The following is a 15697-nucleotide window of genomic DNA, read 5'->3' on the forward strand; positions in this document are numbered from 1 at the left end:
GACCTGGTTCCCTTGACCTAGAACCTGGAAAGCTTCTTATTATTTAGCATGAAGGCATGTGCCTATAAATATAACCACATATCCACACACAGGAACCTAGGTGGTATAATAGAGTGCCAGCCTGGAGTTAGGAAGACCTTCATTCAAATCTGACCTCAGATACTTATTAGCAGTGTGACCCTGGGCAAGTCACTTAACTCTGCTTGCCTAAGCTTCTTCATCTGTAAAATGAGCTGGAAAAGGAAATGACAAACCATTCCAGTGATTTTGCCAAGAAAAGCCCAATGAGAAGGTCACAACTGAAAATGACTAAGCAACATCTATACACATACATATGTAACTATAGTATTTGATTAAATAGTGTAACTAGTATGTTGTTTATAATTATTTCTATAAAAGTTAGGCTTTAGGCCTTTGGTCAGAAGCAAAAAAAAAATCCCAATCTTACATCCATGAGGAAAACAACATTGTATTCAATTCAACAAGCATTTAGTCAGCCATCTACCATGGCCCAGACTCCAGTGAAACAAAGATAAGCACAAGATAGTCTCTGCCCTCAAGTTTTACCTCCTACTGGGGTAGAGAAGGACACAATGGTTATACAGACATGTAAACATAAACTACATAAGAAGTATTTTCAGAAAAGGGGGAGCAACCACTGGCTTTGGGAAAAGATGTGTGGGAGAATTACAATTACATTTCTAGAGCTGGAAAGATGAGTTACCTAGTCCCCCACTTCAATTTTCAAATGAGGAAAATGAGACCCAAAAAATTGAGTGACTTGCCCAAGGTGCTACAGGTGGTAAGTGACAGAGTCAGGATTAGAACTCATGAATAACAATGGCAGGTTTAGCACTCCAAGCTCAATGTTCCTCCCACCACAACATATTTTCCTCATCTGAGCTGAACCTAAAAGGAAGTTAGGGAGTCCAAGAGACAGTGATAAGGTTGGAGAGCATTTCACCTAGGCAGCTAGGCAGCATGGTGGATAGAGTGACTGGTAATAGTTAACAGTCTAAAATACAGAAGGAAGGGTAGGAAAGATGAGGACCAAGAAAAGACCTTTGGATTTAGGAAATGGAAAATTTAATGGTAGAGAAGTACCCAATACCAACGATCCTTTCAAATCTAAGCTGAATGGAGTGGAGATTATTAGTCCCACTCAAGACCTGAGGCCCAGAGAGAGAAAATGACTTATTTGAGAGGGCATACAGCAAGTTAGTGGCCAAGCCAGGACAAGAGTTTCAGTCTCTTGCTTAGAAATTGCCAATAGCTCCTTCTCCTAAGCCATGCTGTCTCTTTTTAGTTCTCTGTGTTTCCACTATTCAGCAGCTCCATGGCTAGAAATAATGCCATGATCATCATTTCTCCTCAATGGACCAATCAGGGTCCAGGGAAAATAATTGGTACAGTGGCCATGTTAGACATTAAACTGCCCTGTTCTGACCTCCAAAAAGTAATAGCTTTCCTTGATGCACTTCATCCCTAAAGACTTCAATCAATCCAGACTGTGGAAATGGGGCCCAAAGATAAAAACCAGACACTGGGGGGTAAAAAAAAAAAGTGGGGATCCAGCAGTGAAATATTAATCCTTGGTCAACAGAGCAGTGAATTGTTACAAAGTTCTCCTGTTCTCCTTATAAAGAGGGGCTAAGAGACAGTCTGAGATCTGGTGGTGTGAGCTACCTTTATTCTCCTCTGAGGGGCCTTCTGTGAGAAGGCACCCACCAGTCCACTCATCCCCAAGATTCACAGGGTCACAGCATTTGGTTACAAGGGGCCTTGGAGTCTATTTAGTCATACTACCCTCATTTCACTGACGTGAGAAAACTGAGGCTAGATAAGATTAAATGATTTGTCCAATCCAAGGCCCTTTCCTTTGTGCGAAAACTTTACTGCAAAGTTACTTCTCAAGAAATTGGTTAGTTTTCAATGAATCAACAGTTAGAACCATAGCTTTAGAGCCAGATGGGACCTTGCAGGTCATTTAAGAAGTTAAGTGACTTATCTAAAGTCACACTAGCAGGAGGCAGAAGTGGGATTTGAACTAGAGTCCTCTGACTCCAAATCAGCTGCTTTATCGTTGTCATCGCTGCCTCTCACTATTAGAGTAATTGTGTAGCTACCGTGGGCCCAACACCGTAGAGGATCATGCTATGGAGAGGTCCAATGGAAGAGAAAACAAGATTCCATGAGCCCAACATGCAAAGGTGTTGTCTGTCTGGCCTGTGGCCATCAGAGGAGGCTTCACAGAGGAGGTGGGACTTCAGCAAGGCTGTCTTCTGCTGGCTTTGGTTTTGGTTTTTGTCTGGTAGACATCTTGCTCCAGAGGCCTTGGAGTGACCAGATGTCTTTTAGACTCCATGCATACACACATCTATAGGAGGAGAATCAAATGAAATTATTGGTTTGGGTATTTATGGAAGTTAGAAAAGTTTACAGAGAAGGGTACAAAGATCCTTTACTTACTTCTAGATAAAGGAACATCATGGCAGACATTGGGCTCACCCTGAACTACTGCCACAGCGCTCTGGACAGCCAGTAGGGCCCATACTTATATCTCAAATGAATGTCTCCTTTGAATCTCAGGATCATAGACTTAGGACTGAAATGGACCACACAAGTCACCTTGTCCAATCCCCTCATTTTACAGATGAGAAAGCTGAAACCTAGGGAGGCACACAGGCAAAAAACCATCAGGGGCCACATTAGGTCCTGGGTTCCTCTGACTTGAGGGCCAGTGGTCTTTCCCAAACCTCCCTGCCTCTGTAGATGGGCTCAGCAGGAGTGACCAGAACAAACTGTCTCACACTTACCTCCCTGAGGGTGAAAATTCCACTTTGCGCTTTCTTACTTCAAAGGACACAACTTTCCCTATGGGAGTCCCCTAGATGAAGAAAAGAAGTGATTGACCCAAAGATTATAAGATATAGATTTAGAGCCAGAAGGATTCTTAGAGATCATCTAACTCAACCCCTTAATTTAATAAATGAGGAAATTGAGGCATAGATAGGTTAAAGGTTCCGCTTTATCTTTCTCCCCCACCCCAAGCTTGCCCAATTCAATATGATAAATTTATTATTTATTAAGAATTTATTATTATATAATAAATTAACTTATTAATTTATTAAGAACCTGCTATATGTGGAACATTATTCAAAGAGGCATAGATGGTGCAAAGGGGAAAAAAGGAACCAACATAGTCCCATCCTTATAAAAAACAAACAAAAACAACCTCTCACTTTTACAGAATGTGAGAGCTAGGAAAGAACCTGGAAGTATGTTTAATCCAAAGTCCTCCTTTTACAAATGAGGCAGCCAAGTACCAGAGGAGAGAAATGGCTTGCTTAAGGTCCCATAGCTATTAACTAAGTCCAGGACTGGAACCCAAGCCTGCTAAAATCTATTCCAGTGCCTTATTTACTAAAATATCCCATCCCTCCAGTCTATGAAACATACTATTCATGGATTAGTAAATCACTCCAAATAGCTACCCAGGCTTCCTTTACCCCCCATATAATTACTCCTGCAATACATAGGAACTCATGAGGTTATGAAGTAGGTAGGTGGTACAATCAGGAAGAACACTGGGTCTCGGGGGTCAGAGGCCTTAGGTTTGAATTTCTACCTGTTTGACCATTGCATAAACTTCTCTGGGCCTCAGTTTCCTTATCTTCAATATGGGAGTGGGGTGGGGAGGGTGGACTACTTAATTTAAAGATGTGGTTCTAGGAGCCTGTCTGACCCCATGAAAAATGAGAATTAAGGACAAAGCTTTCAAATCTCTGTACTTTAGCTCTGGTGTGATATCTGAGCAGCTGAAGAATTATCATTCATAAGATGCAGTTAACTTGAAATTGCTATTCTGCAGTAATCATCCTGTTACCAGTTTCCTCTTTATCTGTGGGGGTCAGATTGCCCGAGTATGAGCAGGAGTCAGCTTGCCTCTTGTTACATTTCAGACAAGTCCCCTGAAAACCAAAGTGTTGCTGAGGTTATTAAAAAGAGGATTCCTGGGAGGTAACAGTGCTGAGGGCGAGTTCTCTCTTTTCCTCTCTCACTCATTGAGCCGAGGGGCCCCTATTCATCACAGAACACTAATTCGGGGACAAAGGGATACGAGAAAGTGTCTCCTGCCGGTTGGTGTGAGCTTAGAGTTGAGCTCCGAGCAAGAACAATGGATGAAATCCAGGCCAGCAACTTAGGCAGAAAGTGGCCCAAAGGTGAACCCCAACTTCACAAACAAGTTTTTCTGAAAAAGAGAAAGGAGAATTTCTTTCATTTAAAAATAAAAGCAGCAGCAGCTATGTTTATAACCAACCCCCAAAGGGTGCATAGCTTTTAGGACTGTCCAGTAAAGAATTATTATCTGGTCTCTGATAATAGGCAGATCATTTATAAGCAAAAAAAAAAAAAAAAAGCCACACCCCACAATTTATCACTACGCTAAAAGGTTTGTTTTTTATGTTTTTTTTTTTTCTGCTAAGGTCAGACCAAAAACAAACTCAAAACTACAAATTGTGTACTTCCTCTGTTTAGTTCTCCAATCCTTTAACACATTTGCCTAGCATTCATAAATGAATACCTTGAACAGAAAATTGCGATACTTTTTCTTACAAAAACGGCTTTCCCAATTTTGAATCAACAATTACAAGTTGCTGTTGAGCACGAGTATGTTATTTCCCAAAATTGTATGTAATTGCCGCAGACAAGGTTGAAAAAACAGTTTTGAAGTTAGCTAAATGCAGATCATCTCTATAACCACTCAAATCATGCTATTCTATAATTCCTTTAAATTAAATATCTTTGATAGCAAATGTAAATTAGGGAACAATAAATTACAACTTCTAGGCTGACCAATGACTGATTATATATATTATAATTAACTTGCTTCCTTCACATGGTATTTATCTTAATAATCATCCTATAGCCATTAGCATATCTTAAAGGGTCTTTGTAAAAAATGTTTTGTTATTTGAAGTGCAGGCTTGAGTTCTTACTATGACGGTGGCAGAACAGAACTGAAAGAAAATGAAATTCATTTTAGGAAAGATTTTGAAGAAGGTCAGACCCAGGCAGTGAAATCATAATACTTTTAAAAAATTAATTAAATGTTTTGTTAAAAACTTGGTGTTGAGCATTTCTATAACCAAATCAACTTTCTCAGTACTTAACAATTAATTTCAATGAATATTGTAACATAACATTTCAGTCATTTCCTCTATTAACCCATTAAGATTCACTGTCCAGTCATCCTCATTCACTTTTCCTCTTGATCATATTTAGAGTATACACCACTCTTCTGTGTCTCTGTGTGTGTATATATATATATATATATATATATATATATATATATAAAATTCTTTTTCATAAAGTTCTCTCCAGATTTCTTTGTAGTTCTCATACTTGTGGGTTTATTCTAGATAAAGTCTCAGGTAATCACAATAGTTTCTTCCCATTTGAAAACATGAGAAGTAGAACTAGGTCCCTTCCCACTCTAAAATCCAGGGATTCAATGAAGCTATTCAAAGTCACCTTTCAAGAATTACAGTCCTTTCTACTTCCCTGTACCCTCAGGTCCAGAATCCTCTTCTTTGGTTAGGAGCTGCCTTGCTCCAAGTTCTCTGAAGGAAGCAGTCCTGCCATTTGCTAGGTAGTTTCTCGGACATTGTCTAACAAATGATAACAAGAGGCATAGATCATTTATGGGGTTTAAGCCAAAACTATAGCAGCTACAGAAAGTAAACTGAGTTCACTCTCACCCGCTTTTATTATGGTCAAAATTTACGTTTCCATATCCCACAGTGAATGGGAGCTTCTATGGCTATAAATAAGAAACAAACTACCCAGGCAGTAGCCGACTGTATCTGAGCCACTGTTATCTGTGGACTTCCTCCTCCCCCCCCCCCCCCAACTTTATTTATAGCTTTTTATATCTGCTAATGACACCGAACATTTCAGGGGTACAGACTGTCAACAGTACAAATAAACCAGCTGAACACTCCCCACCACAGCCTTTTGTTTCTCAGATTCAACTGGAAGTCTTGGCAGATTTTTCCCCTTCCTCCATGGACTCGGAGCAGAAGTCTCAGGGATGAGTGTTTAAGTTTTTTGATGCATCTAGTAATCCCAACCCCGGCCATTAAAGCTGCCTTTTCTAACTGTCCCTTGATAATTGTTGGAAGGACTTAGACAAGTCGGACTATCCAAAGACATGGAGAAGGTCAAACCACAGTAGAAAGTGCCCTGATTTTATCCTGGAGATTGATGTTCGAATCACCTTTATTTCGATTTGGCAGCTGGGGTTATAAAATGCACTTGCAATCACCGATAACATGTTAGATCAGGCTACAAGTAGAGAAACACCATATTTTATACACCGTGTGCAGTTTTACCTAATACCACCATAAATCAGCCAGCAAAACAGGGGTGTTTTGTAAATTTTAATGGAAACTCAAGTGCTAAAAACCACAGGAGTCTGGGCTGGAGTCATCAAGCTTTGGATCTAGTTCAGAATCCTTGGACGCCTTTGCTACTTATATCCAAACTTCAGGGGGAGAGGAGAAAACTCTCGTAGTTTCTCCATGGTCAGCTGAGAGCTAAGGGAAACTTGTAAGAACCTAATTTTCACCAGCAATATGGGTGTGAACAAGTCTGTTTGTGCATCAACATATATTTTTAGAATTCATATCGAATTAGCTTTCCACTTACTTCATATGAGACATTGGGCAAGCTACTGCCCTTCTTTAGACTTTCATTTCCTCATATACAACTTTCTCACCTCTCCATCTTAGAATCCTGATTTCTTTCAAAGATTCACTCAACTACCACACCACCCTTCCAAGAGGCCTTTTCTGATCTATCCAGCTACTATAAACCCTACACTCCCCCCTCCCAAATTACCTTCTTGATTGATTATAAAATGGAAGACATTGGACTCTCCCCCAAATCTATGATTTTAATAAGAAGAGAAAGGAAAAGCCAATCTAACGATCTCTTACAAAGCAGGAATCAAACAAGTCTTTCTTGGATGAGTTTCTGGAGTTTGGTAGGCAATGGTAGTCAGTAGAGCTTAATATTCAAAAAAGGGGACCCTGGACAAAAGAGTGCAAATGGCAAATGATCGAATGACATCCACAGAGCACTTTGCAAACATGAAAATACCACCCAAGTGATTGCTATTATTTATTGGTATTAATTATTATTCTATTATTATCAAATATCATTACTAAATATAATATACTACTTATTAGATACAATAATATATAATATTATTCTAATATCACTACAGCAAGGAAGTCAAAAGGATAGCAGTGCTTGAAAGGGTACTTTGACTACAATCCTTTTAAAGGATCTGTTAAGATTACATATTACAACCCGATGAAGCAGCACAAGAGGGCAACAGCCTTCAGTCTGGTTTGAGAGCTACCTTTCCTTTTCATGGAGTCTGCAGAATAAAACAAGGAAAGAAGAAAATGGTGGTGAGTGCTGTTTTTTTGGGGGGGGAGGTAGGGAGGTGGAATGAAAAAACAGGAAGCATTATTCCATTTCCTAGAGGAGTGCCACCTTTGCAGAATGTTCTGAGCGTTAGATTCCTCAAGGCTTGTAATGTTAAAAGTCCATGATGCCTAAAGGTCACCTTTGGGAAGAGCCTCAAAAAGCTGGTCTCTCACTTGACATCCAGGGCATCACAGTTTCAGGCCTGAGCTGAGCCTTCGCTTCTACTGGAAGAAAATTGACTTGCTACCACAATGACTCTGGGGGAAGTGGAGGAGAAAGTCAGAGAGGCCTTGATTCCAAGGTGAGGATCAGACTGAGGAGGTGGGAGGAGTGTCATTCCCATAGGAAAAAAAAATCAGTTGAAAAAAATACAGGGGTGTGATTTCTTCAATTTCTTCCCCTAGCATTCCATTCCCCTACATCTTTGAAGTTTCCTTCTCAATCAAGGCAAAGTTACTATTTTCAAGCTCTTCCCAACCCCCTTCAAAAACCAGACAAGTTAGGAAACTTCTAAAGAAAAATCATGCCTTGGGTTTTGAGTTACTTAGATATCACACAGTCTCCGGCCTTCTGCTCTGAGCTGTCTGGGGGAGACGGCAAAGTTTAATGTTGTCCCTTAGATTCTCCTTCTACCCCAAGATTGAATGACTTGATTTCACTACCACCCAAAGATCTTTATCCTTTCCAAACAAATGTGGGACTCATTCATATTTACTTACAATAACACAGCAAATGTTTTCTTTCCTAGAGCTCTTTAACAGGATGGTCTTACAGAAGGGCCCTCGATGAATGATTCGGGTTTAAAGTTTAGGACAACGGAGATAACCCAGCCAAGGAAATTACAACGAGCTCATTGAGCATTTGCCAGAATTTAGGAACTGCTTGGAAGCAGGGACTCAACATGTATTCAGGCCAATTTCCCATTTTCCTTCCTCAAGAAAAAAAAAAGTGTGGCTTCCCCACTCTCCCTCCCTGCCTGAAAGAAAGATTTCCTTTTAATGAAATTTTCTTTAATAATGTCACACCAACCTCAAACATGAGCTGCCCAAAATAAATAAATAGATCTGTTTTGGATTTAGATGGGGGGGTAGGGTGGAGATTGGGGGGGAGAATGATATTTTAATAAATTCTTATCCCTAATCTATAGCCCCAAGGGGTGTAGTAGATAACTTATGAACTCAGATAAGTAGTTCACTCCTTTACTCTTACCAATGTCAGGGGGGGTCAATTTGTAATACAGAAAAAGGAAATAGTTGAAATCAAGATTCCTCTTCCTAAAACCTCAGAGTATGCCAGGTGAAGGTTAGTGAAGAAAAAAGGAACCAATATCCTCCTTTCTCAAACATTTTCCTTCTTCATTTCAGGTTTGCTCTCCCTCTTAAGGTCAAATTCACAAATGGAGCCACCCCCAGATAATTTGTAGAGAGCTCTCCTCTCCCTCCCTGGCTTCCCTGGACCCCATGAACCTAATCTCACCTCTGAGAGATTAGGGAGACTGTCACAGCGGGGTGGGTCTGAAGATAAAACTGCCCATCCGTGATTCCGAGATGTATTCATCTGAGAAGGTCCCAGGGTAAGCTCCCAGCCCAGAGCAGAGACATTCAGAGAAATTCTCATCAGAGCGGATAAGGTGGGTGGGTTCCAGCCAGGGAAGGCCTAAAGGAGAGTCCTGCAGTTGACCTTGCTCTCCATTGCCATACTTGGCTTCCAGGTGGCCAGCTTAGTCATTAACCTCAAGGAGGAGGAGGAGGTAGCAGGAGCAAGAACACCTGAGGCTTGAGAGGGAAGCTGAGATTGGGAGCAAAGGCCCTGACCTTGACTGTGACTGGCGCTGAGGAGCTAACAGCCCAGCTGAGTAGGCTGTTAAAGTGTGGGTGGGAGATCCTTGATTCTGTATCTTCCGGCTGCAGGCAGGGGGCAGAACTCAAGTGAGACGTGAAGATTTCCCTTGCAAGCTGAGACACTTTATACATCCCTCTGCAATGAAACCCCCTCAGCTCACAGTCAGCATTCCTCACCATCACCGTGGTCATCAGGGTCTCAGTCCACAGAAGTAGAGTCTACTGGGGAGAACAAAAGATAGGAGCCAGGAGCCTCAGTTCCTAATTTGACTCCTCTTATAAACCAGATCTATAGCCCTAGAATTTAACTCTCTACATCTGATTTTCTTATCTGTAAAGTGGGAGAGTAATACTAATCCTACCTACATCATGAAGCTGTTGCGAAGGTAAAATAGATGTCAGCCACAAACAAGAAGACCTGTTCTAAATTTCAGATCCTTAGGGACATTAAAAATCCTCTACAAATGTTGAAGATGAGTTTTATCAGCAGCAGTGACAGCAAACTATTGTGAAGCATTTCTACACCTAACACCATGCTAGGCCCTATTCCAGGGGTGGGGAACATACAGCCTCAAGGTCACATGTGGCCCTCTAGGTCTTCAAGTGTGGCCCTTTGACCAAATCCAAACTTCACCGAACAAATCCCCTGAATAAAAGGATTTGTTCTGTAAAACTCGGATTCAGTCAGAAGGCTGTACCCGAGGACAAGTGGCCTCAAGGTTGCAGGTTCCCCACCCATGTGCCTATATAAAAGCAACAAGCACATTCCCCGACTCTGGAAACTTACATTTAAAGGAGAAGCATAGTGTGGTTGAAAGATAAATTAATGAGTCAAAGGCCTCAGTCCTAGTCCCTGGGCTGACATAAGCCGTGTGCTCTTTAGCATGTCATAATTTATCCGAATCTAAGTATTTTCATCTTCAAAATTGAGTATAATAAAAATTGTGTTATTTTCACCATAGTGTTGTTGTTAAGCTCAAAAAATGTGATTATAGACGTCAGGGGCTTTATAGTTGTAAAGAGCTATAGACACCAGAACAGCAAAACTGGAAATTTCTTTTATTTTTTTGCTTTTGTGGAGGGCATTTGGGGTTAAGTGACTTGCCCAAGGTCACATGGCTAGTTTTTGTGTTAAGTGTCTGAGGCTTGATTTGAACTCAGGTCCTCCTGACTCCAGGGCCGGTGCTCTATTCACTGCACCACCTAGCCGCCCCCAAACTGGAAATTTCTACAAAGCAAATTTCTCCTTCCCATCAATCCCCCACGCCCCAATTAAACTACTCTTCATAATTTCAGCCTGTTGATTCCTGCCTCTACGCTATGTTTAGCCTCTTAGTTTGAAAGGTTCATCTTCAGGCATCAGAAGCATCCATTAGAGACAATGCCTCATAGAGCTGAACCAGAGGGTTCAATATGTAGCAGATAGGAGGCTGGGCTAGGACTAAGGGGTGACAGGGGCCCCAGGATGGGGGGCACTAAAAGCATGTGTATATAGTCAGGCATGAAAAAGAAACATTGGCCACTGAGAATGAGACTGGAAAAAAATGAAAGCAGGTTCCTTAGAAATTAAACCACACCCCCAAACAAAATTACATGTTCTTAGCATGCTACACGTGTTATGTGGGGCAAGGCACTTTGTTTCACTTGGTCTCAGTTTCCCCATCTGTAAAATGAAGGGGTTTGACTCAGCCTCAAAAGTGCCTTCCTACTTGGAATCCTATCCTGGACCCCTATTTATATACAGATATATGTATGCATATGTATATGCATATAAATTCAATATGTGTACATTTCATAAATGTACCCACACACCCATATTTATATGCACACATGCATGTGCATACAAACATATATAAATATAGTTATGAGCATATACAACAATACATACATACAAATACACATATCCATGCCCATACACATGCCATGCACACACATACATATAATACATATGTGCACACACAAACATACAAATACACATACATGTACACATACATATTTGGGCTGGCATGAGACTTTGTTACCCAAAATAGGTACTTAAGGAAAGATGGGAGGTAGGGAAAAGGTGGTCATGACCAAAGAGGATGGAAAGAACTGGGGCTTTCTGCCGATTTCTAAAGATGAGGCTGAGTTGATCTGGGCTGACGCTTTCCGCTGCCAAACAGAAAAGGAGTATCATTCGGGGATCTCAGACCACATCCCACAAGCTCCAGAAGGAGACAACTTGACTCCACGACTGTTTACTTCTCAGCCATAAACAGGAAAGCAATAAAAAGGGCCCTTTGGAAAGACTCTTCCGAGCCTCACTTGATGGGAAGCAGGCAGTGTGGTGCAGTAGAAGGTTTCCTGGAGCTATACAGACTAAGGAGACCTGCTTCCATGGCTTTGTTCTGATGCTTCTTGGCCCTAGGAACTGGGGTCGTCTCTTCTTCATCTCTCTGAGCCTCAATTTCCTCATTTGTATAACGGGGATAAGACAACTTGTCCCATGGCTCTCACAGAAGTGCAGCGAGGAAAGAAGGCATTTTGTAAACCCTGAAGTGCTGTTGAAATGAGTCATTCCCATGATGCTGCCAGTCAGGCTTCCCCATCCTTTCTAGGTTCCCTCTGCTTGCATTTCTTCTTGCTGATAGACTCCAGGGCGGGACAAGTCTTCCTCACAGGAAAGCAAGGTAAAGGATCCACCTCCCTACCCCTCTTTCTCCCCCTACCTCCTGCCCACCAAGGCCAACTGATTTCTTTTAGTTCAGTCACTGGATAAGGGAGTTGGTCTCACAGTTAGGAAGGCCTGGGTTCCCACCTCTGACACATACTAGATCTGTGACCCTGAGTCCTCTTAGTGCTGTAGACAACTGTAATACTATAAATTGCATCAGAGCTGTTGATTTGCATCGGCAGCAGGAGTTTCCTCACCACAAAGGCTTTGTATCATTGAAATCACGGCTCAAAACAAACAAACAAACAAAAAGTTCTAGACCATGTACTGGGTCCTATGTATGGGGATGGAAAGACAAATTCTACTGGGGCCAGGGGTGGGAGTGGGAGTCCATGGTAAGAGCACTAATAATTGGGAGGTTCAGGAAAGGCTTATTCTTAGAATTAGAGGCATGAATAGGTTAAACAACAAAAGCAACCATATTTTCCAGAAAGACCCAGTTAAATACTGGCCCTGGAGTCAGGAGGACCTGAGTTCAAATCTGGCCTCAGACACACTTACTGTGTGACCTTGGGCAAGTCACTTAACCCCAATTGCCTTGCCTTCCCCCCTCCAAAAAAAAGTCCCAGTTAAAATGTACAGTTATCCTTTCCATATTAAAGGGGTTAGAGGCACAATGCCCCCACAATCTGGAAAATCTGCATAAAATTTTTTGGCCCTCCATTTGTACCAGAAAAGAAACCAGAATTATTATGGTGTTAAAAGATAAAATATGTTGATATTACATAATACTATACATATATTTTATGCATTTCTAAGTTTCTAAACTTTGTTCTATGTTGTCTGCTGGCCTTCACATGTCATCTGTGTCTTACCCAAAACTCCCCCCGAATTCCCATTTTAATTTCTTAGACTGACCTGCAATATACCAAAACAGAGATGGGGAAAGTCACAATGTGGAAGGGATAACTGTGCATTACCTTGAGAGCCTGGGAATCACTAGTATGTGAGCATTAGACTAGCAATAGCCAGAAAAACTTAGCACTTGGTAGCCATGTGACTTCATTTTTCTGCATCTCTGTTTCTTCAGATATATAATGGAAATGGAAGTACTTTTACCTCATAGGCTTATTGTGAAGATCTACTGTGATAATATATGTGAAATCATATTGTAACCTTCAAGTTATATACACTTCAAAGAGATTATTATTTTTGTGATGGTTAGTTAAGAGTAACCTATAGATCCTCTCCCATTAGAACAACAGAGCAATTATTTGTTTGTTTGGGACTTTAAGAGAGAAAGTCAAATTTCCTAAAATCACAAAGCTAGACCAAGAAAGGATTGTAGAGACCATCAACTCTAACATCCAACATTCCCCTTCTGAGGAAACAGAAGCCCATGGAGGTTAAGTAATTTGTCAATGGTCATAATAGGTAATAAACATAGGGGTAGGACTTGAACCCTGACCCATTTTATTCCAAAGGGCTCTTTCCACTGTGTCATATTCCTCAGTGATATGGTACATAGGAAATGTGGTAGGGACCAAGTTATGTGGGTGTGGCAAATGGCTTCATGGTCAGTTTCATGAGATGAAATTCTGTGGGTGGTGATCTCAAAGAAATGGTAACAACCTCCAGGATTATCTTGACTCCTAAAATAATAGATCATAGAATGTTAAAACCAAAAAGTTAGAAATCACCTAGTCCAAGTCCCTGATTTTACAGGAGAGGAAAGTGAGTCCTAGAGAGGTATAATGATTTGCCACAGACCACAAAACGTGGCTGAGCCTCAAGCCCCAATCTCCAGAATACCACTACAATTGCTCACCCTGGGAAAGCGCAGGACATGGAAAGAGAAGTTGCTCTGAAGTCACAGGACCTAGTTCAAATGTTACCTTTCTTGTTTACCACCTATGTGACCTTGGACAAGATACTTAACCTCCTTGAACTTTCCAAATGATGGGGTTGGATTAATTGTCCACTAAGGTACTTTCTGGCTCTTAATCTATGATTGTATGACCATATTGATGATTAAACACAGCACTGCTAACATTATAACAAACATAATGCCTGCACAGCTGGTAGGAAAGTGGAAGAAACTGTCAACGAATCACCGAGTTGTAATAATGATAGCTAACTTTACATATGTGCCAGGAACAGTACTTTACAATCATGATCTCATTTGATTTCCATAACAACCTTGAGAGGTAAGTGTTATTATTATGTCCATTTTATAAATGAAGAAACTGAGGTTAAGTGGTTTATCCAGGGTCACACAGTCAGTCAACATCTGAGGCCAGATCTAGACCCCTGGATCTCTGGATCCCTAGATCCCTAGATAGATCACTAGACCCAATGGTCTATCCACTGAGCCAGCAGAATTGCACTAGAATATATTTGATTTCACTATATTAGATGATATTTTTAACTAATTCAACTGAATCGACCAGTCATTTGGATGTCACATAGACAACCTCACAGAAAGAATTGTGAACAAGGAAATGAGAAGATGAAGAGGATGATCCAACGTCACTCGAAGCTGAAGAGTTCATTCAATGGCTGCTATTGTTAAAAGGCAAGAGCATGGGTTTAATTCCTCAGAGCTCAGTTGTTTCTTCTCTCTGGGTTTTCTTCATTCCATTTTTTTTTCAAATGGGGATAATAGCCCTCAAATGACCTGCCTCACAGGACTCCTGTAAGGAAGTGTTTAGTAAACCCTAAAGCCTTCTGTGAGCAATGGAATCAAAAGAATTGTTCTTTAAAAGGGAGGGCAAGGTCTCTTTCACTTACTGCCCCTCTGATCCTGGGATAAAAGACTACCTCTTCTGGCCCTCAGTTTCTTTATCTGTCAAATGAAAAACTTGAACTCGTTGATCTTTAAGATCTTTCATCATCATCATCATCATCATCATCATCATCATCATCATCATCATCATCATCATCATCATCGCCAGCATTTATGTAGCACTTTAAGGTTTGCAAAACATGGTACAGATTATTATCTCATTTGATCCTCACGAGTATGAAAGGCAGTGATATATTATCCCCATTTTACAGGAGAGAAAACTAAGTCAAAGGTTGTGCTTGCCATTGTCGTTCAGTCATTTTTCAGTCATATCTGACTCTTCCTTACCCCATTTGGAATTTTCTCGGCAGAGATACTGCGATGGTTTGCCATTTCCTTGTCCAGATCATTTTATAGATGAGGAGACTGAGGCAAACAGTGTCAAGTGACTTGCTCAGGGTCACACAGCTAGTAAGTGTCTGAAGCCATATTTGAACCCAGGTCTTCTTAGGTTCAGGCTCAGTGAGCCACGTAGGCATCTCTAATTTTAAACCCCATTATGCCAAGGGAAAGACTCCATAGCTTCCAAGCTAAAGCACTTTGCTGGATAGTCAGCTGGAATCAGTCAACCTGGCATGTGAGCTTGATCGTGGCACTATCCCCTTCTACATCATCAGTCTTCCAAACTGCAACATGGGCATAAATTTATCTCTTTCTTGTTACAGCCCTAGGAGGAATGAAGGCCTAGAAGGGAAAGTGTTTGGAGGGCCTAAGAGGTAAGGTGAGTGAAATCCTAGTGAAATGAGTGGTCAGAAAATATGTGTTTTACTTCCTTTTAGGAACTTAAAGTTAGATGAGTGATTACTTGAGGGTTTTCTCCCTAGCAAGTGAGTTTCCTCTGTGGTTCAATATGTAATT

The 15697-nt window shown here is 41.1% G+C and overlaps 1 long non-coding RNA gene across 1 annotated transcript in view; it reads right to left on the reverse strand.

Annotated features, from left to right (window-relative positions):
- Positions 1 to 741: 741 nt before the first annotated feature.
- LOC138157059 (uncharacterized) overlaps positions 742 to 15697 on the reverse strand; it is a 57410-nt gene continuing 42454 nt past the window's right edge. Inside the window, exons 2-4 of the long non-coding RNA XR_011167285.1 lie at positions 2817 to 5672; positions 2470 to 2669; positions 742 to 2377 (exon numbers count right to left, since the gene is read on the reverse strand). This is a non-coding gene — a long non-coding RNA (uncharacterized lncRNA). The remainder of the gene's footprint in view (positions 2378 to 2469; positions 2670 to 2816; positions 5673 to 15697) is intronic.

The sequence above is a fragment of the Petaurus breviceps genome, unplaced genomic scaffold (genome assembly GCF_028583685.1).
Source record: "Petaurus breviceps papuanus isolate PSGF00001 unplaced genomic scaffold, PetGlider_PUasm1.0 171, whole genome shotgun sequence".
Lineage (NCBI taxonomy): Eukaryota > Metazoa > Chordata > Mammalia > Diprotodontia > Petauridae > Petaurus > Petaurus breviceps.